Source organism: Salvelinus sp. IW2-2015, unplaced genomic scaffold, assembly GCF_002910315.2.
Source record: "Salvelinus sp. IW2-2015 unplaced genomic scaffold, ASM291031v2 Un_scaffold4559, whole genome shotgun sequence".
Classification (NCBI taxonomy): Eukaryota; Metazoa; Chordata; class Actinopteri; order Salmoniformes; family Salmonidae; genus Salvelinus; species Salvelinus sp. IW2-2015.
The window spans coordinates 79-24,240 of record NW_019945829.1 but is presented as its reverse complement, the minus strand read 5'-3'; the positions used below and the strand labels follow the sequence as shown (position 1 = coordinate 24,240).

At 44.3% G+C, this 24,162-nt stretch overlaps 1 pseudogene; it reads left to right on the top strand.

Annotated features, from left to right (window-relative positions):
* The first annotated feature begins 180 nt into the window (after positions 1 to 180).
* On the top strand, positions 181 to 13,035 carry LOC112077431 (uncharacterized protein DDB_G0283357-like; annotated as a pseudogene).
* The last annotated feature ends 11,127 nt before the right edge of the window (positions 13,036 to 24,162 follow it).

The window sequence follows — 24,162 nt, the reverse complement described above, 5'->3', positions numbered from 1 at the left end:
CGCGAGTCAATTCGGATACTACTGGTCCGTCCGGTGGCCCGGTCCTGCCAAAGTTGTTGCATCAGGTCGAAGCAATAGGGATCAGCACCGTGGGGGCAAACAGGGAGCGCGCGCGCCAACAAAAAAGACGTGACGAGGCAGCCTATGGGCTGTTACGCAACCACTGACCCACTAACACACATTCTAGAGGGGAGAGGGAGAGAAACTGGAGCAAGCGCCCAACATAACAGTCGGGACTCAATGCAAAAGGGGGAGACACTGCTTCTAGTAAGCTACAACCAGACAGACTGACCTCAGAGCAAGTAAGAGGAGCAAGAGCTGCTCCCGAAAGCTTTTTTAAAATTCTCTCAGACAAATGAAACATCTAGCTATTTGACCATTTCTGTTGAAAGAAATAGAGGATACGAGCCAACTTCAACTGCGGAAGGCGATTGCTTTGTGTCCGGCATTGTGCATTTCTGCTGGAGACACGTCAGTTGTTCGTTAAAGGTACGTTGGAGCTATTGATGTGCTTAGTTCTGTGCGGAAATGTTCGATTGGTTTGAATGCTGGATAACGAATTATTTAGAATTTGATATTGTTTAAAAGTGCAACACTGTTGCGGATTCCGATTCTCATTATGCTTTTAGGTATGGGTATTGTTCACATGCGGGCGACTCGCCCCTACCGGTAGACAGCCACTGTATGTGTGACTTTGACTTATTTGTAGTCATTGTGGTTTATTTTAACCAGTTCCCTTTCCCAATTATTCATTCATACTGTATATTCCTCAAGCTTAGCACATTCTCAGTTTTAATCAAGGCATTGTATTGTAAGTGTTGGATGCTGTTGTGAAGAGAAGCTGATTCACATTGCTCAATGCGCTCAATGTCAGGTCGGGCGTTTTTTCCCTCATGGTATTTGTTCAATGGATGGGTAGTAAATCCACTGTGCAATAGATTGGAATATAAACCGTTTTGGGGGTGGCCTCGTGCTGTGAAGAGCATTGTCTGGAGTTATTGTAGTTTAAACGTGTTTTTTCTTTCCTTACTTAAAAATATTTGTTTCATATTTATTTAAATATTTGGTTTATTGACATGTTGCTAAATCTAAATAGCAGGTGTGTGAGCTATATTTTATTTATGAAGTTGTCATTAATAGCCTTGATAAGTCTAATAATATACAGGTAGGTTAATTATAGGCAAAGTATACTGAAAACGAATAGAACATTCTTCTTTTATTCAGCGCAATAAATTGTGTACTGGTGCAGGCAAGTTCGTCATTAATCTAGATTAGCAGATTCATCGCCCTGTCGGTGTGGAATCCGACCCTCGCTCGTTTTCCATGTTTCTGGAATTCTTTTGATCGATGAGTGGAAACATTGTGACGTTCCTGACATTCTAGTTTTCTGTTTTCCCTCGCTACTTTGTTTCTAAAACATACTATTATTGTGTCTGGGCGAAAACCAAAACCGAGACAGAGAAAGAGATGGCTCATCTGGTGGCTGTGGTGATTCTTTAGGGGGAAGAAAGACAGCAGAGCAAAATAGGAGGGAATTCCTATCTGGCTGTCTCCCACTGTGGAAKAAAGACAGAGAAKAGTGTCCTGGAAGGTGTAACCACTAAAAATATTATGCAAATGAYGAAAGGAGGAAAGGAGCTGCCACCMTGATAAAGATATACTGTAAACTAGTATTATTAMGTAATAAAATGGTCATACTCTAGATTGTTATGATGAGGTTGAAGCTAGGTCAAGTTGTTATGATGAGGRTGYGACTAGATCTATATTSTTATGAGGTTGAGACTAGGTCAGGTTGTTATGATGAGGTTTATACTAGGTCAGGTTGTTATGATGTGYTTGWTACCAGGTCAGGTTGTTATGAGGTTGATACCAGGTCAGGTTGTTATGACGAGGTTGAGACTAGGTCAGGTTGTTATGAGAGGTTGAGACTAGGTCAGGTTGTGTAACCCAGACAAGCTCTATAGCCAAATGAAGTGGCTAGAAAGTACTCTACTTGTACTGAGTTCAGTTAGTGTGTCAGTGATAGACGGAGTAGAGACGGCTTTAGATCCGATCCCAAAAATAAAACCAGACCTTATTTAGTCTTACTTGAGCTATTGTTAGATATGAAAGCAGGATGTGTGGAAAGACTTAGAGCTACATTTTTGGTCTACAACTCGGTTCACCGTGACATGAAACATAATCAGGAGGGCTTTTCTTTGACTTTGCCACAACAGCGTCTGTTGACCGAATTCTGATTTCAGTGTGTACTGCCTGGTACAAGCTGCCATATATAAAAACACTAGAAGGACAAACGTTTTGTGGGTTCGTGGTACTTCGTAGACTCCTGCCACTCTTAGATTTAGCCTCTGTGGAATCTGAAGCAGCTGAACACCTTGGCTGCCGATAGTGAAGTCACTTTTAGGGTACTTTAACCTAGGCTATAACCTTGAAGGATGCTTGGACTTACACCTTGCAAACAACACCCTCGTTTTATTGCAAGTGAATGGAGAGCAGAAGTCCATGTTACAGTATTACAGATCTTTATGGGTAGGAAGTTGTAGAGGGATTAGAGATGTTTGGCACAGGTTTGGTGCATCTATATTGGTCTGTTGTAACGTAATTTGGCCTATTCTAAAGGATGATAAGTACATCCTAAATGGACATTGATAAGAACATTGATAAGGAACATTGAACATAAAATAAAGTGCATTTGCCTAGTTGCAGATGGAAAGAAGGGGGGGGGGTAGCCTAGTCCGCAAGCTCATGTGACAGAGAGGACGACATGCTTATATAGAACTAGAGTTGACCTAGAATGTCTCCCTAGATTCCAGGTGCCTTTTCTTAGAAGACAAAGCCAGAACCTAAAAGGAGCGCCGCTGACCGGCCTCTCCACCAATGTCCATTTATGTGGGTGCTCATCATGTCTTGGAGATGGAAGGGAAAAGGGATGCTTTGCATTACTGTCAGTCTTGCCTTTGGGGGGGTCAAGGTGGTGGTGAAACGCCTGAGAACGGCTTTGGCTGTGCTAACATTTCCCATCCGTCTTTAACATCTCCCCCAGCTAAACTCGCTGGTGGTAAAATCCTAGCTGTGAGTGAGTATTCCTAGGGCTTGATAATTGTGTGGGAAGCAAGGGAGATTTCTGTCTTTTGAAAATCTTCAATGCTTTTTTCTTTGTATTATCCCTTTGGAATGATAATTTGGCTGTAGCATCCAGTATTTACTGCAATATTACAGAGAGAATTAACCTCTAAAATGTGCTCACTCTGACCTCCAGTGTGTGACCTGTAGGTGTGGCTAATATTTCAGCATTAAGCAAGCTCTGCTTTGTAAACATCTCCCAATGACATTCAGAACATGAGCACATCAGCCCGGTCGCTCACAGCTCTATGAAATATGTTATGTCGGATTTTGACATGGAACATGGGTATGTGCCTTCTGACGTCAATATATATATATTTTTTAAAGTCTCAAATGCATGCTGTTTATCGTCTGCGTATAAGATAGAGTAGCATAGAGACCCCCCGGTGTCAAATAGAGTATCCAGGAATTCGTGTTGCGTACAGTCACCAGGGTTTTATCATCCGATTTTGCGCTGCTGACGTAGGCTATTCAAGTTAAAAAACATTTTTTTTACATCGTACCGCAGTGTCTGTAAAATTCCTTTAATGGTCGTCCACCAATTGAATTCATCCAAGCCCTTCTCGCCAGCCTTCCTCCCCAATACCCCTTCTCTATCACTCTATTTTTAGAGCGCACTGTAATCCCTCCCCCCTCTCCATTTCCCTCCCTCTCCAGCTCTATTTACCTATTTTATGGCACGCAGTCAAAGGCAGAGAGCAAGCTCTGTTTAAATCAAATCACATTTATTTTACATGCTCCGGATAGAACTTTACCATGAAATGCTTACTTATGACCATTTCCAACGATGCAGATAATAAAAAAAAACAAGGAATAAAATACACAACAATGAAGCACCAGTACCATATCAATGAGGTAGATGAAAATGCGCAGCGCTCCGTTTTTAGGTCAGTGGGACACGCAATGGCGCTCTCTCTCTCTCCCATTTTTTTGGGGGGGGGCTGAGGGGTGGTATGGCATATGACATAATAGCTATGCACTAGTAAGCTACGCAGTAGAATGAGAGGAGGAGAATGAATAGAWTCATGGTCTTTCATGAGGGCTGGGGGAAAGTTTGCAGAATTAATTCATAGACAAAGATCTGCAAGCATGTGCCTTGATATTTAACAATTAGGAATATCACATGTATTTCTTTCTTTTTTTTAATCTAGAGGTCTTTGTATTTAATTTAGAGGTCTTTGTATTTAATTGACCTGTTGCAAAGTAAAAGCAGGTGTTGCCAATCAAGACTTGTGCCCTGAGGTTTTCGCCGGCCATATGTTTAATGTTTAACACTAGCCTGTACATGATTTCCCATCGCCGAAGCAGAATGCATTACAGTCATCTCCCAGTCAGTACAACTATATTTACTATTTATATATTTCTTGCAAAACCTTGTACTAAAACAAAACACTCAAGTCCTATTTAGGTGTAATTAAATTACACCAATTATATCAGGTGGTTTAATTCCGGTATTTTGCGCCAGTCTGTATAAAGTTGCTTGTTCCCATGGGATCTTAATGGGACTAGCTCTTTTGCGTAATTAAAATAACCAGAAACAGGGCTTGTGTGTGTTGAGTTGTCCAACTCCAGGACATGATGCAATAGAGGGAAACCCCTCAGTCYGCAGAGCAGCAGTCACTGAGCTTTTTAGGCTGCTGCCAGTTGGTCTGTTTACAGAACAGCCTTTCTTTCCCAATTTGAATATTGGTCAAACCAGTCTAACTCAGACTGGGGGAAGCAGGAGTGTGGAAAGACTTAGAGCACATTTTGGTCTACAACTCGGTTCACCGTGACATGAAACATAATCAGGAGGGCTTTTCTTTGACTTTGCCACACAGCGTCTTTGACCGAATTCTGATTCAGTGTGTACCTGCCTGGTACAAGCTGGCCATATATAAAAACACTAGAAGGCAAAACGTTTTGTGGGTTCGTGGTACTTCGTAGACTCCTGCCACTCTTAGATTTAGCCTCTGTGGAATCTGAAGCAGCTGAACACCTGGCTGCCGATAGTGAAGTCACTTTTAGGGTACTTTAACCTAGGCTAAACCTTGAAGGATGCTTGGACTTACACCTTGCAAACAACACCCTCGTTTTATTGCAAGTGAATGGAGAGCAGAAGTCCATGTTACAGTATTACAGATCTTTATGGGTAGGAAGTTGTAGAGGGATTAGAGATGTTTGGCACAGGTTTGGTGCCATCTATATTGGTCTGTTGTAACGTATTGGCCTATTCAAAGGATATAAGTACATCCTAAATGGACATTGATAAGAACATTGATAAGGAACATTGAACATAAATAAAGTGACATTGCCTAGTTGCAGATGGAAAAGAAGGGGGGGGGGTAGCCTAGTCCGCAAGCTCATGTGACAGAGAGGACGACAGCTTATATAGAACTCAGAGTTGACCTAGAATGTCTCCCTAGATTCCAGGTGCCTTTTCTTAGAAGACAAAGCCAGAACCTAAAATGGAGGCGCCCTGACCGGCCTCTCCACCACATGTCCATTTATGTGGGTGGCTCATCATGTCTTGGAGATGGAAGGGAAAGGGATGCTTTGCATTACTCAGCTCTGCCTTTGGGGGGGTCAAAGGTGGTGGTGAAACGCCTGAGAACGGCTTTGGCTGTGCTAACATTTCCCATCCGTCTTTAACATCTCCCCCAGCTAAACTCGCTGGTGGTGAAATCCAAGCTGTGAGTGAGTCATCCTAGGGCTTGATAATTGTGTGGAAGCAAGGGAGATTCTGTCTTTTGAAAATTTCAATGCTTTTTTCTTTGTATTATCCCTTTGGAATGATAATTTGGCTGTAGCATCCAGTATTTACTGCAATATTACAGAGAGAATTCAACCTCTAAAATGTGCTCACTCTGACCTCCAGTGTGTGACCTGTAGGTGTGGCTAATATTTCAGCATTAAGCAAGCTCTGCTTTGTAAACATCTCACAATGACATTCAGAAATGAGCACATCAGCCCGGTCGCTCACAGCTCTATGAAATATGTTATGTCGGATTTTGACATGGAACATGGGTATGTGCTTCTGACGTCATATAATTATATTTTTTAAAGTCTCAAATGCGCTGTTTTATCGTCTGCGATAAGATAGAGTAGCATAGAGACCCTCCCGGTGTCAAATAGAGTACCAGGAATTCGTGTGGCGTATCAGTCACCAGGGTTTATCATCCGATTTTGCGCTGCTGACGTAGGCATTCAAGTTAAAAAACATTTTTTTACATCGTACCGCAGTGTCTGTAAAATTCCTTTAATGTCGTGTCCACCAATTGAATTCATCCAAGCCCTTCTCGCCAGCCTTCCTCCCCAATCCCCTTCTCTATCATCTATTTTTAGAGCGCACTGTAATCCCTCCCCCCTCTCCATTTCCTCCCTCTCCAGCTCTATTTACCTATTTTATGGCACGCAGTCAAAGGCAGAGAGCAAGCTCTGTTTAAATCAAATCACATTTATTTGTACATGCTCCGGATAGAACTTTACCATGAAATGCTTACTTATGAGCCATTTCCCAACGATGCAGATAATAAAAAAAAACAAGGAATAAAATACACAACAATGAAGCACCAGTACCATATCAATGAGGTAGATGAAAATGCGCAGCGCTCCGTTTTTAGGTCAGTGGGACACGCAATGGCGCTCTCTCTCTCTCTCTTCTTTTGATCGATGAGTGGAACATTGTGACGTTCCTGACATTCTAGTTTTCTGTTTTCCCTCGCTACTTTGTTTCTAAAACATATCATTATTGTGTCTGGGCGAAAACCAAAACCGAGACAGAGATGGCTCATCTGGTGGCTGTGGTGATCTTTAGGGGGAAGAAAGACAGCAGAGCAAAATGAGGGAATTCCTATCTGGCTGTCTCCCACTGTGGAAAAAAGACAGAGAAAAGTGTCCGTGAAGGTGTAACCACTAAAAATATTATGCAAATGAGGAAAGGAGGAAAGGAGCTGCCACCTTGATAAAGATATACTTAAACTAGTATTATTATGTAATAATGGTCATACTCTAGATTGTTATGATGAGGTTGAAGCTAGGTCAAGTTGTTATGATGAGGTTGAGACTAGATCTATATTGTTATGAGGTTGAGACTAGGTCAGGTTGTTATGATGAGGTTATACTAGGTCAGGTTGTTATGATGTGGTTGTTACCAGGTCAGGTTGTTATGAGGTTGATACCAGGTCAGGTTGTTATGACGAGGTTGAGACTAGGTCAGGTTGTTATGAGAGGTTGAGACTAGGTCAGGTTGTGTAACCCAGACAGCTCTATAGCCAAATGAAGTGGCTAGAAAGTACTCTACTTGTACTGAGTTCAGTTAGTGTGTCAGTGATAGACGGAGTAGAGACGGCTTAGATCCGATCCAAAAATAAAACCAGACCTTATTTAGTCTTACTTGAGCTATTGTTAGATATAGTGGTAGCAAAGACCAGAAATTAACCGATTAAATACCTAACATTAGAAACAATATTGAATCTATAGAAAAAGAGATAAGAAAACAATATTTGACCAAAAGCTTCTGTTACTGATCTACAGGTTTTCCTGTTTGACTAAAATTTGAATCAATAAGACAGCAACCAATCAGAACAGGCCATCATGATTACCTCAGCGTTCTGTTTGATCTGTTATCAGAATCACAAACGGCAACACTCTGTCAATGTTTTGGCTGATGCAGTCTTGTTGGCTCAGGGAGTTGCTTCAGAAAAAAAATATGAACTAGTAATTGTAACACAGCAATGACCTAGATAGATTATTAAGTTGAATCCTCACAGATCTGTTTTTCTGGTGGAGAAATGAAAATCTAGATAGGACACACAGTGCCCTGTTAAGTGATGCATAATTAATGTCTCAGCGCAACAGATCTAGAATTAGCGCATTTACGTTATGTAACATCTAGATGAGTCAACTGAACTGCGAATGCAGCAACACCACCGACCGATGTTGGTGACTTGTGAGAAAAGGGGACGTTGAGCAATGTTTCCCGTCGGTAGGGGCACAGAATGCACTCGATACATACAACTAACGTGGTTGTGTAATACCTGGCAGGCTCTCTAGCTGGCATTTTATAAAGGAACAGAGACCTTGGCTCTCTCCTCTGGTGCCGTTGGGGAATCACAGCCAGTTGAAAACATAGTCCATATGTCAGCTTCAGGACATCAGCCCACATAGACAGACTAAGCAATAAGTCACAAATTAGTGATTCTTTGAGTTGACCTCTTTGATAGATTATTGTAAACAATTGTGCCATAAGAGACCAATGTGACCGTATAGCTACATTTACAAATATCCCACCTGGCAACTGATAAAGGTTATAGAGGGACATTATTAGAGGTCGATACATAGACGGTTTGCGCTCCTTCCCTTTCTCCCTCCCTGAATGCCCGTCCCTCAGTAACTGCAGCCCCGGCACTAGGTCAGACTGGCCCTCTTATGTGACTGTCTGATGCAGCGCTGTTACACAACACTGTACAGAGAGAGCTTTAGACACTGCAGCTCAGAACCTCCCTTACCCGCGCCACCCGCCTATTTTTTAATTTGATTTAACCAGGCAAGTCAGTTAAGAACAAATTCTTACTTGCAATGACGGTCTACCGGGGAACAGTGGGTTAACTGCCTTGTTCAGGGGCAGAACGACAGATTTTTACCTTGTCAGCTCGGGGATTCGATCCAACAACCTTTCAATGGTCTAACCACTAGGCTACCTGCCGCCTAGCAGCCTCTGAGCAGTGTTGACCTATATTCCTGTGAGTGGAGTGGYAAGGGTACCGGTCGTGCCGCTGCGCTACTCACCCTCCCTCTCTGTATACACCCAGGCCGGCCCACCTCAATACCCCACCTTCTCCTCCACAGAACTCCAATAAGGGTTACGTRTAGCAAAGTAAKGTCCTTTTGAGTATGAGGGARTGTGAAAGGTGATCAAAAGGAATGTTCAGATTCAAATCCAAGATTAAACATTTCTTACATAATGTTATGATTATGTCATAGTAGCTCGTATACTTTCTGGGCACAAGCAAATGGTGACATGCCAGTGTATGAGTGATGGCAGATCCATTGCAGTTTGGATCACGTGTCAGATTCGCAGTTATGAAGTCATGTGAACTTAAGACTACCCTGAACTAATCACATCATGAGTTTCGAGGACTGTATGTTCTGTCTCGATCATCACCATTGTACAGTAACATTGAAATACATTGAATGCCTAATGTATGTCACAGTGGGAAGGCATAGTATTTATGGTAACTAATGAATGTTCTCTCTCTTATTCTCTCTCTTTCTATAGTGCGTTTCCTCGTGAGCGATCCCAGCCTACAAGAAAAAGTCTTCCAGTAGACCAACTGACCTACTTCCCTCCTGCATCCTAGAYACTTCAAGGATTACAGAAGAACCTACTTTGAAACTCAAATTTCACAAAACTTTGTCACGTAATTTAACAAATGAGGTTCAGCCTTAGAGAAGCACAAATACCTCACCCCGAGTTTTTCGCAGATCCTGCGACTTAAAGAGAAAGTTAATACAAATAAGTTCTCTCTCCAACGAACTTTCGTCCTCTCCCTTACCCCCATTTGGCCTTAATGCCAGATCACCAATCTGGTCAAAAGGACTCAACAATGGAAAGCCTGAATCTTCACTTTGCATCGCCCAACAACAACAACGACCTGGACATAGACACATACTCTAACTACAGCGAGAGCCTCCCGCCACTGTCTCCCAGACCCGGCGACGATGACGTCCCGCGCCGCCAGACCAAAGGCGGCTCAAAGAACAGCATGTCCAGCCGTCGCAAGCGAGAGTTCATCTCCGACGAAAAGAAGGACGCTTCCTACTGGGAGAAGCGGCGCAAGAACAACGAGGCGGCCAAGCGTTCCAGAGAGAAGAGGAGGATGAACGACATGGTGCTGGAGAACCGTGTGATGGCGCTGAATGATGAGAACAGCCGCCTGAAGACGGAACTCCTGCAGCTGAAGCTTCGCTTCGGCCTCATCAGCACTGCTTCCTACATGGAGAAGAGCCAGCAGCTCTCCAACAGCGGAAACGGACAGTCCAGTGCTGGTAACCCCTACTTCTCCAGTAGCGGGTACTCCAGTGCCTGTGGTAACACTCTGCTGAACTCCGACTCGTCCGAAGCAGAACAGTCCACCAGAGGGGAACGCCACACCCCACTCCCAAAATACTCCCCAAGAGGATCCCTCTCCGACGGGTGCATGTCTGACGACTCCTCCAGRCCCGAGCCCATGGGCTATGAGATCAAGATGGAGTCCAACGACACTGACATGGATGCTGGTCTCCCCACTGGGATCTCCTTCAACGGTGGCCACCAACACAGGTCCCAAGAGGCCGACTGTGCCATGGACTTCCACCACAACCACCAGAACAACAACCGCCAGGAGTCTGCCAGCCCAGCACCCCAGCAGGTAGCAGCCCCAGCCCAGAGGAGTGTGATCCAGATGTACCCAGTGTGATCCAGATGTACCGCTCCCCCAGCTCCTCCTATATGAGAGCCAGAACCAGAGGCAAGCAGAGGACATGGAACAACAACAGTCCCAGGTCCAACAAAGCAGACATCCGAGAACACAGAGACCATCACAGAGGAGGTCCAAAGGTACCGAGCCCGCGAGGAGCAGCAAAGACATCAGGAGACACAGAGAACCCAGTACAGCTCTTATCAGACCCAAGATGGCGGCCACAAGGAAGGATTCGCCCCAGAGCTCCTCCACCACAGTAGAGAAGAAGGCAACAAGTCAAGCCACTCCTCCAACCAGCACCACATCAACAACGCCTATCTCAGTACCCTGGATGAGGAGGAGCCCCCAGTGCTCACTTACGAGGGCGGCCCCAGGGCCGAGAGAGGCTACTACACAGAGTCCCACTCTGGGAAAGACACTTCGTCTAGTGATGGCGATCAAAGGAGCTCAGACAAAGAAGGTGGTTCCACTAGCGATGACGAGTCACCGTCATCTTCATCTTCGAGGTCGGAAGCTACAACCAGAGGGAGACACACAGACGTCGGTGCCACAGAGTCAGAGTGGAGACGATCAGGCCACCTACCTGCCCCACAAGCTCCGTCTGAAATACAGAGCGCTGTCCAATCAGGGGGAGGCGCCAAACAGAAGCCCCGCCTCCTCCACATCCCCCTCCCCCTCTCATCCCCAGCATCCCTACCTGGCCCTGCCTAGCAACCACCAACATGGCAACCATAGCAATGGGGAAAACAAAGAGGCAGAGAACGAGTCAGAGTTCTGCAGCAGAGGGAAGCAAGAAGAAGAGAGGAGGTGTGGAAGGAATGCAAAAAGGGATCCAGCGCAGGGAGGAAGAATAAGAGGTGTGAATAAGGGAGCACCAAAGACTCTTTGAGATACTGCGACCAACAACCAACCTCAGTTTTGCTTCATCATCAGGTGTCTCACTCCTTTTCACCTACCACTATGCCAACAGACACTCCTCTTCGATGATGATGATAATAACAAGGACAGTCAAAGTGATGTTCACAATCACCACAGACAGATTCAAAAGACTTGGTTCACTGTGTCACCATGTTTTTTATATGGACCCTTCCCCACTCCATCCATTTATCCAATCCATGAACAATGATAATAATAGACACTTTATGGTTCAGTAAATGTGGTGGAGTGAAAAGAGAATGAGGGGAATGGAATGGATGGAACTCACATTTTGTTTCCTTCGGGAAAAGACAAACATCACATCACAATGGAAGGTTAGAATGAACGTTAAATGGAAGGCTGTTTTCAGGCTCTGGTTTGAACTCTCAAGTGGCCAATTGCTTTGTGGGTGGTAAGGCATTCTGGGAACATTCCCATGACCAAAGAAACACGTCCAASCCCCCTGACAATGAGTTSCATTCTWCCTCKCCACCAACAACACAGCTGTACCAGTTTCCGTTACTCCCTAAACACCTATCCCTGCTCTATGCAGAATAGGACACCCGATCATTTTTCAAGCACTTGGATTGTACATAACTGTGATATATAAAATGTACATATATTTAAATATATTTTACAAAGAAAAAAATGAAAAACAACAAAAAATAACAAGGAGAAGTGGAAGTGGAAAAAGAAAAGCTATCCGTTTTTCCTTGTGAGAAAGTTTTTGTACAGTCTGTTCTCAATGTCAATGAAATGCCTCAAGTTGTTTTCTTAAAAAATGTCTGTATGAACCACCGCTTTAAGAAACTCTTTTCATTTCGATTCCATGTCACTAGCAAATGCCTGGAGCAACCTACCTTCAATTGACCTTTTACTGACCTCTTACACACACACACAGAAAGCCCCTGTTAAAGCCAGTCAGGAACATATCACAAGACTACACACTACACTTTTTGAATGGTAAAACCATGAATACAAAAGCACATTGCAATCCAGAGCTCAACAAATTCTCAATTCATTAGACTTACTGATCATAGGAATCAAGTAGTAATTSCACTTGAGAAGCAAATGGGGAAACTACTCTCTTCTCACTCAAAGGTGCCTCTACTTTTCATAGGTCAAAAGAACCAATCCCCAATCTTGGCCTTTACATTGAGTTGCTTTATCAGCTGTGGATCATACAGGTATGTATGTACTAGTTAACCGTCTCACATCCACGTGCCTGCCTACTGGCCGTTCTGTATAAATGTAAAGTTCTCTATCTCTCTTGGATACGATTTTGTATTCAGTTCTTTTGGGGGGTTATTGTGTGTTTCCGTCCCCTTGTATCTTCCTGATTGTGATACTGTAACGTATGTATTTTTACCCATGTCCCTATCCCTTGACATTTGTACTCTGTGATATTGTTCAACGTTTGTGGTTTGCCGGATGGTTAAGGAAATTGATGGTCCAGAAATGGGTAATGCAATGGTTATGACAACAACTCATTCTGATTGTTGAAAGATTGAAAACATTGAAAAATAAAAGGATGTTGAAAAGACATAAATGAAAAGTATTGTTTCATGTGATTTTTTAACTTTTGTTGCGCTCTTTCTGCTCTAATGGTGAACTTCATTCACACAAACACATGAATAAATGGTCATAAATGGAACACCAGGAAATTGAGGGGGGGAAAAATATTTCAATCAAGTTGGCAGATGACTTATGCAGTTTAAAAGTAGACATATATATTATGACATATAAAACATATACATGTAGAAAACTCCCCAAATATGATTTATTACAGGACACATCTTAGCACAGAACACACTGATCATTTCGACTCTGTCCTGTACTCCATAAAACACAGCTACAAATCTGCAACATAAATATCTCAGTTATTTAGTGTTCCTCCCCTCTTCTCCTCTGTCCATTCCTCCCTTCGTCCAGTACTGTACCGAACAGAACTTTTAAAACGAGCCATAAAATCTACACAGATACAAACACAAATAGCTTCAGTATTCTAGTGTTCCCCATCTCCTCTCCTTCTTTCCTCTCCTTCCTCCCTCCCATCTTTCCTGGCAAAGAGGATTAATAGTAATGTGAAGAGCACAGTGTGACACACAAGCACACACACACACACCCACTGTGTCCCAACGGCCAGAAATACACACATACACACACACACACAAGCACACTGTGTCCCAACGGCCAGAAATACACACACGTACGCACGCACACACACACACACACACACTATGTCCCAACGGCCAGAAATACACACACCACGCACAAGCACACTGTGTCCCAACGGCCAGAAATACACGCACGCACACACACGCACACACACTGAGTCCAACGGCCATGCCAGTTAGGGCACCGGAATCTAACATCCATGACGTAACCGTGGTGACCTACTTACTCATGTCATAAACTCTAAACTCCACCAACGGACACACACACAAGCCGCCGGGCGGCAAGTCCTGAGTACAAACAATAAACACACAACTAAGCTACTACACACTCTCACACTCTAGTCAGTAATCACATAATGGGTGAGAGGCTTTTGCTCCTCAACATTTTGCAGAAAACTTTTGGGTTCAGTTTATATAATAGCGTGGCTACAGTGCATCATCTGTCTCTTGATAAACTAATATGCCTAACACAGTTATAATAGAGTACACTATAGGCCCAGGCTTCCTGTTATGGAAATATCCACATAAACTCATTTGGAAATAGTATAAAGCTCATCTCTAAATAGATAACCTTTTACAGCAGTGGGTTAAATCAGGGTCACACATAGTGTTTCTTTTCTTGAAACAAAAGTAACACCTCACACACATGGTTATGGGCTAAAAAACAAGAAGACGTCTGTACCATGTCAGAAATACAGTTAAGTGTATTACATTTTGAGTTTGCATCCCAATATTACACTTTATATACATCAAAGAAGACTGAAATATAACAAAAACCATTTGACATAGAAACACCGGATTTTCGTCTGCTTTTAAAAAAGAATGTTTATGAATTTTGAACAATATGAGTAACATTCCACCCATGAGGCCACTAGGTCATTTGACTGCAGGATAGGGCTACTACATGTATTCACACATCTTACCAAGTGACATAATATATATTTTAGTAGGTTTAGGCTGTTATGGAAATATCCACATAATCCATCTCATGAGAGAATAAACTCATTGGGTCAACGTTTATATATCACTGCATCAGTTATAATATAAAGGTGTGTCTCTTTGAAAAGAAATACATCTACAGAATGAGAATGTCCACAGAGCCCTATAATCATGAGTTATTACTGTAAACTCATTGGTCTCAGGTCAGGTTATGTAACACCATAGATTCTATGCTGTACAAGGTATGTCTCTTGATAAAAACRAATATGTCTAGTAAAGTCCTATATATCTATACCTACTTATTCACATACACCCTATATACTGTAAATGCATATATATGTATGTATGTGGTGTATATACTGTACAGTATATAGGCTGTATGTGTATAAGTAGGTGTAGATTTTTTACCCCCTGTTACATCATGATTAGATTTTTTGTATACGATCGTCAAGGGTCACTAGCTCTGAAACAGTAACGGCTTTTACGTGACCGACTGGGATCCGTCCCAGAATGCACCCCACCACGGCGCGGATAACAAATTATATAACAGCGTGGAAGAAAAAAATGCCTCTAGAGGAATTTGAGTAGGTTGGCACCTCAGTTGGAACATGCTGTCGATGTAAGAAATAGCACAAGCGCTTCCTTTCACTGGGATGTCAGGAACAAGATGAKATTTCACAGTATGGTTACGTGATAAACATTATAAATGGACTATTAGCAATTATGAGTAATATCAATCAAACATTCTCAAGTGCCATCTACAAGTCACTTTGATGCAGTGGTAATATTTCAAAGTATTCTTACATGATGAGAATAACAGTGACTAGCRASTATTTATAGGTTCTGTTATTARTAATTCATTACTTGAAATAATATAAATGAAACACTCCAATGGCCATTCACAAGTCAATACAGCATKATATTTATAATCAATATATKGGGAATATGGTCATATATACCCTAACAGGTGTATTACATATTGCATTCTATAACAAGCCTTGAACATAATTACAATAATCAAATAATTGYRTAATAAGCAAACATGTAAATGCAAGTCATTGCCTAACCACCACAACCTAACCACCACAATCATTAACCATTCATTTCCTGTAATAAAAAGAATAACATCACTCAGTCTYCCTCCATCTTCTATCAGTGAATCTACACATGTAGCAGAGATCTTAAGACTTAATGGTGTTCTGTGCATCAGTTCAGGAATACAGACACCCTGTTGCTGGTGATTAGTTACCAGACAGCTATGGGCTCTATCCTAGCTTGTACATTTCCCCTCTGGCTGGGCTTATAGATGTTGCCACGGCAGCCAGTCAGTCATAGCAAGGCTTTGTCCCAAATGGTATCCTATTCCCTATATAGTCCATATATTTCTGGTCAAAAGTAGTGCACTATATAGGAAATAGAGTGCCGTTTGGGACGTAGCCAAGGTGACATTCCGTAGAAAACCGCAGTGCTTTGTGTATGTAAGTATAGATAGACTCTACCGGTTCACTTCCCTTCTCTCTCCCTCTTTCCCCCCATCGCTCCCCCTCTCTTTTTTTCAACCCTTTTTTTCAAAAGCTGTAGTATGCAGAAGCTTGCGAAAGCAGCTCAATGGAAAAGTAGGTCATTAGGGAGGGGCAGAGAGGAGGATGAGGGTTGAGGGAAGAGAAGGGGAATTCAGAGTGAGGAGCGGAGAGGGAGGGAGGGAGGTTACGTCACATGCCTCTGCAGTGTCAACTCCGACAAACTCATCAAAGCAGCACGCGCGCACGCACACACACCAGTGACTCAACCCCTATTAAACACAGCCTCCTCACATTGTACATAGACAAATCACTATGGGTGGAACTACCTAATGCCAGAGGCCACAGACCTTGTTGACTTCCTGCTATTGTTACTGACGTAACTTCAGCTGAAGTAAAAGCAAAACAAAACGTGGGAGTCTTTGATGTTCACACTGATACCATCTGATAAGCTTGTGCATGTTTTTCGTGCACATTTTGATTAGGCTTGAAGGAAAGAAATTTGAGTGGTTTGAAGCTAGGGCAAAAGGTGTTAAGGAGTGCCACCATTTTGGTGCAAAGACATGTCATCATTGTAGAACAGGCAGGTTGACGTTTATTGTCAGATCTTGTCCTGGAGTAAGAACTGAGCAATTTCCCCTTAGCAGATTTTGACTTTGCAACTGAGCTATGTAGAAAAAAAGAAGGAAGGAGCCCTGCTAAGGTACACAATAGTAGGTTTTTATAGACAGAAGGTGCTCTTGGTAAAAGGGTGAATTGGTAATGAAAAATGCATGCATGTTCAATGGAAACAAAGTTAAAAACTCCGACACGTTCAGCTGATGCCTTCGTCAGGAAAAAGTGTGGTAAAAATTCATGAAATTCTTTTTTGCTTTTTGTGCTTAATTTAAAGTTAGGTAGACATTAGGGTTAACAGTGGTTACGGTTAGATTTAAAATCCGATTTTTGGCTGTGCCAGCTATGACCACTCTGCAGAGCTGCCTCCAGAACAAGATTCATGACAAAAAACAGTAACCTGTGTAGAACAGCCACAGGTGGATTTGAAATGGTTGCCGTGACCAGTAGCAGGAAAAAGGTAATAGGTCACCACTGTCCCGCCCTGTTACCCTGGGATACGCAGCAATAGAACACTGTTTTCTTTCATCAAGAAAGATTCTATTCTGCTATTTTTTATTACTCTCTCTCTCTTCTCACACACACACACACACACACACACACACACAACAGCACACGCACACACACACACACACACACACACACACACACACACACACACACACACACACACACACACACACACACACACACACACACACACACACACACACACACACACACACACACACAGGTGTACAGTAGCCTATATAGCATTAGTGGCCCTGTGTGTTTCTGGGCTCCCGGTCTACCCAACTTCCTGTCTGAAATACAGTTTAATACCGTAAAAACACAGCTCTGACTGCAGCTCTGACTGTAGGTTGTGTGTGTGTGTGTGTGTGTGTGTGTGTGTGTGTGTGTGTGTGTGTGTGTGGTTTGTGTGTGTGGTTGTGTGTGTGTTGTGTGTGGTGTGTGGTGTGTTTTGGTGTGTGTGTGGTGTGTGTGTGTGTGTGTGTGTGTTGTGTGTGTGTTTTGTGTGTGTGTTGAGACTGCAGAGTGTATAGAAGATCCGCCCCTCGACGAAGTGAAGCCAATGCAATGGGTCTGGTCTGAGCCTGTCGTGAACAACACAACCCAGAGTTACATAACCACCACTCTGATGCTGGAGATAGAGTCAGAGGGGAGGAGGGATGAATGAGGAGGAGGGAGGCAGGGAGGAAAAACACAGAGTGTTAACACTGTATGTTGGTGATGTGAGATATGGAGGGAGGAGTTAGTGAGTTCGTATGCATTTTAGGTTTCTACATGTTGTCTGGGTGTGACTCGATGCAGGAAAGTAAATGAACCACAAGTAAATGCTGTACTCTGTTTCTATCTCTCATATTTCCCTCCTTCTAATCTAAACCAAAGCGTGTCTCTCAAATCAACAATCTTTGCCACTGCCTCATCTTACATGTGACAGGGTGTATGTTACGCAATAGTTACTTCTTTCCACAAACAACAGTTCCACTCTCATCTGGCTGTCAGGTCATCAGGCTGTCAGGCTCAGACTTCAGTCATCAGACTGTCAGGTCACAGGCTGTCAGGTCATCAATCAATCAATCAAATGTATTTATAAACCCCTTTTTGCATCAGCAGTTGTCACAAAGTGCTTTTACAAACCCAGCCTAAAACCCCAAAGAGCAAGCAATGCAGATGTAGAAAACTCCCTAGAAATGCAGGAACCTAGGAAGAAACCTAGAGAGGAACCAGGCTCTGACGGGTGACCAGTCCTCTTCTGCTGTCCGGGTGGAGATTATAAGAGTACATGGCCAATAATAATCATAGTGGTTATAGAGTGCAACAGGTCAGCACCTCAGAGTAAATGTCAGTTGGATTTTCATAGCCAAGCATTCAGAGGTGAAGACAGCAGGTGGGTAGAGAGGGAGGGATGGAGGAGGGAGCAAGAGGTTCGAAAACAGCAGTTCCGGGACAAGGTAGCAAGTCTGGTAAACAGGTCAGGGTTCCATAGCTGCAGGCAGAACAGCAGAAACTGGTTAGTAGCACGACTAGTGGACTGAGACGGACAGCCAAGAATCGTCAGGCCAGGCATGGTCCTAGGCCAGGTCCTCCAGGAGGGAGAGAGAGAGAGAGAAGAAGGAGAATTAGAGGAGCTAATTAAATTTCACACAGGACACCAGATAAGACAGGAGAATTACATCTGATAGGACAGACTGACCTTAGCCCCCAGCACATAGACTATTGCAGCAGAGCTGAGGCGGGGGACATTGTGGCCCCGTCCGACGACGGTCAGTTGCTAGTCATTTCCTCCTGGGTCCTAATGGTCCTACTGGTTAGAGAGAGGAACGTGTCAACAGACTCAATTATTCAGTCAAACGGATAGGAAAACAAGCTTTACAGTGACAGGAGAGGAACACTGGGACCTGTTTTGATATACTGAGTCAGAATGAGTGAATTCATTTGTAGAACCATTCCTGCTCGCAACGTCACAATCCTGCTAATTTTCCAATCTACTAGTTTTGTAAAAGCTTTATTTTCTAATTGTAGCATATAAGCTTCAGTATTAAACATCAGGTCCTGGGTCAAATAGTAGTGCATTGTAAAGGGAATCGGTGGCATTTGGACATACCCTTTGTGTAGTGTAGATGTGGGTCAGGGAGGTTGGGGTTTTGTTGGTGTAGAAATAGAGACAATGCCTCTCCAAACATGCTTGGCTACATGACTGACTGCTGAGCAGTTCAGCTTACCCCTGTCTGCTGCCTAGCACACACCCATTCCCCCACAGTTTTCGTAAGAATTAGGTTAGATGGCTACACTCTATAAAAAAAAGGTCCTACCTAGAACCTAAAATGGTTCTTAGGCTGTCCTCATAGGATAACCCTTTGAAGAACCCTTTTTTTCCCATGTTAGAAGGCCTTTACACAGAGGGTGGAACCAAAGCGGGTTCTAACTGGAACCAAATAAGGTTTCTCCTATTAGCTGACAAAAACCTTTTGTAACCCTTTTTTTCTGAAGAGTGTAGATGTGTGTGCTGGGGGTTGTTTGTGAAGTAATTGTAGGCTTAGACTGGCTGTTTTCATACCACAACCAATACTATAGAAAGAGGAGAGAGAGAGAGAAGAATGAAGGAAACTAAGAGGAGAGAGGGAATGAAAGGAACTAGAGAGAGGGAACGAAGTAGAGGAGAGAGAGAGAGAAAGGAGGTAGAGGTAAGTAGAGGAAGAGAGAGAGATAGGAAAAGAGAGGTAGCGCGGAAGAGAGATAGTGTCTTCATAAAAGCATAAGAGGTAAGGCCTTGGGGAGGAGGGAGGCAAGGGATAGAAGGGAAGAGGACGGAGGAGGATCGAAGGCTCAGTGAAATGTAGGTCAATCTGGCCCTCACACACAAACACCCCTTCAGAGCCTAAATTGACCTTACAGTCGACAGATCTCCATGCGTCTATACATTAGAGCGAAAGAAAGGGGAGAGGGAGAAAGACCTAACCAAGGCAACTCTTCATCAGCATTACATTTATGGAGATGGAATGCAATAACTTGCTGATGACCACTATGTGAGCATTAATCTGGACAACACTAATAAAAGCTACCACCCAGACTAAAAAAGCATCTTGGACTCTGACACTTTCAACTTAATGTGGAGTGGATCAAAAGGCACAGCGGGGCAAAGCCAGCAAAATAGAATTAGGAATAGGAAGTAGGCCACTGGGTCTAACCGGCGGCTGGCTGGGGGCTGGTGTGGTGAGCTTGTGCGTTTGTGTGGTGCTGGGTGTGTTGTGTGTGTGCTTGTTGTTGTGTGTGTGTGTGTGTGTGTGTGTGTGTGTGTGTGGTGGCCTGTGCGTGGTGGTGGTGCGTGCGTGGTGTCGTGCGATTCCGTGCGTCGTGCGTGCGTCGTGGGTGTCGGGTCGTTGCGTGTGCGTGCGTGCATGGAGAGCACTAAACACCATCCATAGATGTTGGCCTATTACAGATCCAAACACATGATACTCACACTAGGGCCCATATACCATCCTACTACCTCTAGGTTTCTGCCAATTCAAACTGTATGTTCTACTCTGGTCACTACACATAAAGTGTTTAGAGGCAATGACCCAGTTATCTCATTCCAAACATTGATTGCTGTTTTATATTACATGATTTTGTTCCATATCCGTTGGCCTATACCAAGGTGCCCAAACCTGCCTGGGAGTTTAACCTTGTAAAGTTTCTCTTCAACCCCAGTTGTAACTAACCTGATCAGCTTTTCAACCCAGAACTAATTATTAGAATCATGGCACTGTGCCTAGATTAGGTTGGAGTGAAACCTTACAGGATGGTAGCTCTCCAGAACAGGGCTGTGAGACCCTGGCATATACACTAAGTGTACAAAACATAAGAACACCAGCCTCAACGTCAACATGCCCACATTTTTGGGAAAGGGGCACCACGGGATGATTGGCGGAGTCAGCGACAAAACAAGAATACAGCTTGTGCCTGCGAAACGTGTAAATTAAAATATTTTTGCATCATGAGCTCCTAGAGTGTGCGGCTCTCTTAATTCTCGCAAGTTTCTACTCCGCTAGCCAAAGCACCTCGCCTAAATAGTGTGCGTTCTATTTTCTTCTAGAGTCAGGCGATAGACCTGAGCCAACTCCACCGTGGTCCTTACCAGAACAGCTTGGTACTGTCCAGGCACTTGTTTATCGTGAGCGCACGGTTGCTGCAGGACAGAGGAGGGGGTGTCGCCAGTGCGCACTCATACCCGGAGCGGCTATAGCGTCAGCCCCCCGGAACAAGTAACCTGTGAAAGTGGGCATCCTACCACGGCGCAATGTGCCCACTCAGCGTGTTTGTCTCAAACGGTGCACCGTTTCGCGCCCAGGGTAATCCTGCGCAGCTCTGCGTCTGGTCTCCGGGGCGCTGGGATGGGTGCTTGTTCGTCCTATGGCCTGCGCTGCCGCCCATGCCGGCGAAAAGGGCATGAGCCCTAATGGAGAGGACGTTGAGCGGAAAGCACCCAGATCTCATGCTCACCCACAGCCCGTCATACCTGGGCCTGCCACTCTTGGAGGTCCGCTAAAAGTGGCATTCAGCCTGAGATGTGTGGGGCCAACCCTGCGCAACCAGAGCTCAGCTGACTCCCCACACAAGCACCCGGTTATCAGTAAGCTTCGCTCTACGCACAGCTCTCCTGTAGTCTGCCCCAGGCCGGTGCGGCCCTGTGCAGCCCCCAACGCCACCAGGCTGTCGCTCCGTCTCCTCCCTCCAAGTCTGCCTCCAGTCCGACCCTCCTAGCACCCCTCCAGTCCCGGAGCCGTCGAATCTCCCTCCATCCGGACCTCCAGAGTCTGCCCTCCAATCCGGACCTCCAGCAGTCTCCCTCCTGTCCGAGCCGCCAGAAGTCGCCCCTGCCCGGAGCCGCCACAGTCACCCCCCTGTCGGGTCGGGGCCGAGGGTCCCCGCGTCCAGAGGCGCCACACTAAGGGGCCAACCTAAGTGGAGCGGGGTCCACGTACCCACACCAGAGCCGCCACCACTGATAGATGCCCACCCAACCCCCCCTATGGTTTAGTGTTTTGCTGGCCGAGCCGCACCTTTGGGGGGGGGACTGTCACGCCCCATGACCTTAGTTCCTTTCTATGCTCTATTTTGGTTTGTGCAGGGCATGAGTTGGGGGTGGCATTCTAGTTGTGTTCTATGTTTTCTATTCTGCTGTGGCCGGGTGTGGTTCTTCAAATCAGAGCAAAGCTGTTCTTCTATCGTTTGTCCTGATTGCAGAACCAGTAACTTACGTAGCCTTTCCCCACCGCTGTTTGTGAAGGTTAGTTGTTTTCTGTCTTTGTGCTGTACCAGACAGGCACCTGTTCGTTTCATCTCTTTGTATTTTGCTTCAGTGTTCTGTTTTATATAAATTAACAGAACATTCTTACCACACTGCACTTTGTCCGATGATTTCCTCATCTTCAGACTGTTAAAGAAGTTACAATATGGACACATTATAAAGTATGAAAAGGCTTATTCATTCACAATGTTTTTCTAAAATCATATCATATTTTTATGTTTTATGATACTTTTATTGTGTACTAGATCATATGGGTTGAAAGTGTTTTTTTCTTAGACATAAACAATTCCAGTTGAAAGCCAGGGGGGGACACTAATTCATTCATAAAATATTGCCCTCTTGCTAGATTGATGACTAGAACCATAGCGAAACAGTGCAAAAGGGCTGTCAGCTCAACTRGTTTCCTCCCCTTCATCTACACTGATTGAAGTGGATTTAACAAGTGACATCAATGAGGGACCATAGCTTTCACCTGGATTCACCTGGTCAGTCTATGTCATGTTCAGAATGTTTTGTACAGTCACTCTATATGCCTATATGACTCAATCTGCTGTATATTGTCATTAGTAACCCACATATCTGCTGTAGTTATGTATTATACAATTGTAATGTGTAGATATTAATATGTATTTAGGTCTGTAATGTATTGCATTTCCATTGACCTATATACAGTATATTTGTATGTACAGTAACAGTATGACCCCATTCCAATATCTACACTAGCATATTCATTTGAATGAAGCAATGTATTGGGCATGCCGCTGCATGCATTTTAAGTGGCATGCTAGTGTGAAGACAGGAACGTACTCTAACTTATGAAATTTAAGCGTGTTAACCCTCACAACGTCGCCGGCCCAGATGGCATCCCAAGCCGCATCCTCAGAGCATATGCAGACCAGCTTGCTGGAGTGTTACGGATATATTCAATCTCTCCCTATCCCAATCAGTTGTCCCCACCTGCTTCAAGATGTTCACCATTGTTCCTGTATCCAAGAAAGCAAAGGTAACTGAACTAAATGACTATCGTCCCGTAGTACTCACTTCGGTCATCATGAAGTGCTTTGAGAGGCTCATATCACCTCCACATTACCCGACACCCTAGACCCACTACAATTTGCATACCGCCCAAACAGATCCAAGGATGACGCCATCACACTGCCCTATCCAATCTGGACAAGAGGAATACCTACAGTATCTAAGAATGCTGTTCAATGACTACAGCTCAGCGTTCAACACCATAGTCCCCTTCAAGCTCATCACTAAGCTCAGGGCCCTGGGTCTGAACCCCGTCCTATGCAACTGGGACCTGGACTTCGAGGTGGTGAAGGTAGGCAACAACACCCCAGCTACGCTGATCCTCAACATGGGGGCCCCACAAGGGTGTGTGCTCAGCCCCCTCCTGTACTCCCTGTTCACCCATGACTGCGTGGCCATGCACGTCTCCAACTCAATCATCAAGTTTTCAGACGACATAACAGTGGCAGGTCTGATGACCACAACAACGAGAAAGCTTACAGGGAGAGGGTGAGGGCCAGGAAAATAACCTTTCCCTAAACGTAAACAAAACTAAAAGAGCTGAACGTGGATTACAGGAGACAGCAGAGAGAGTACGCCCCTATCCACATTGACGGGCC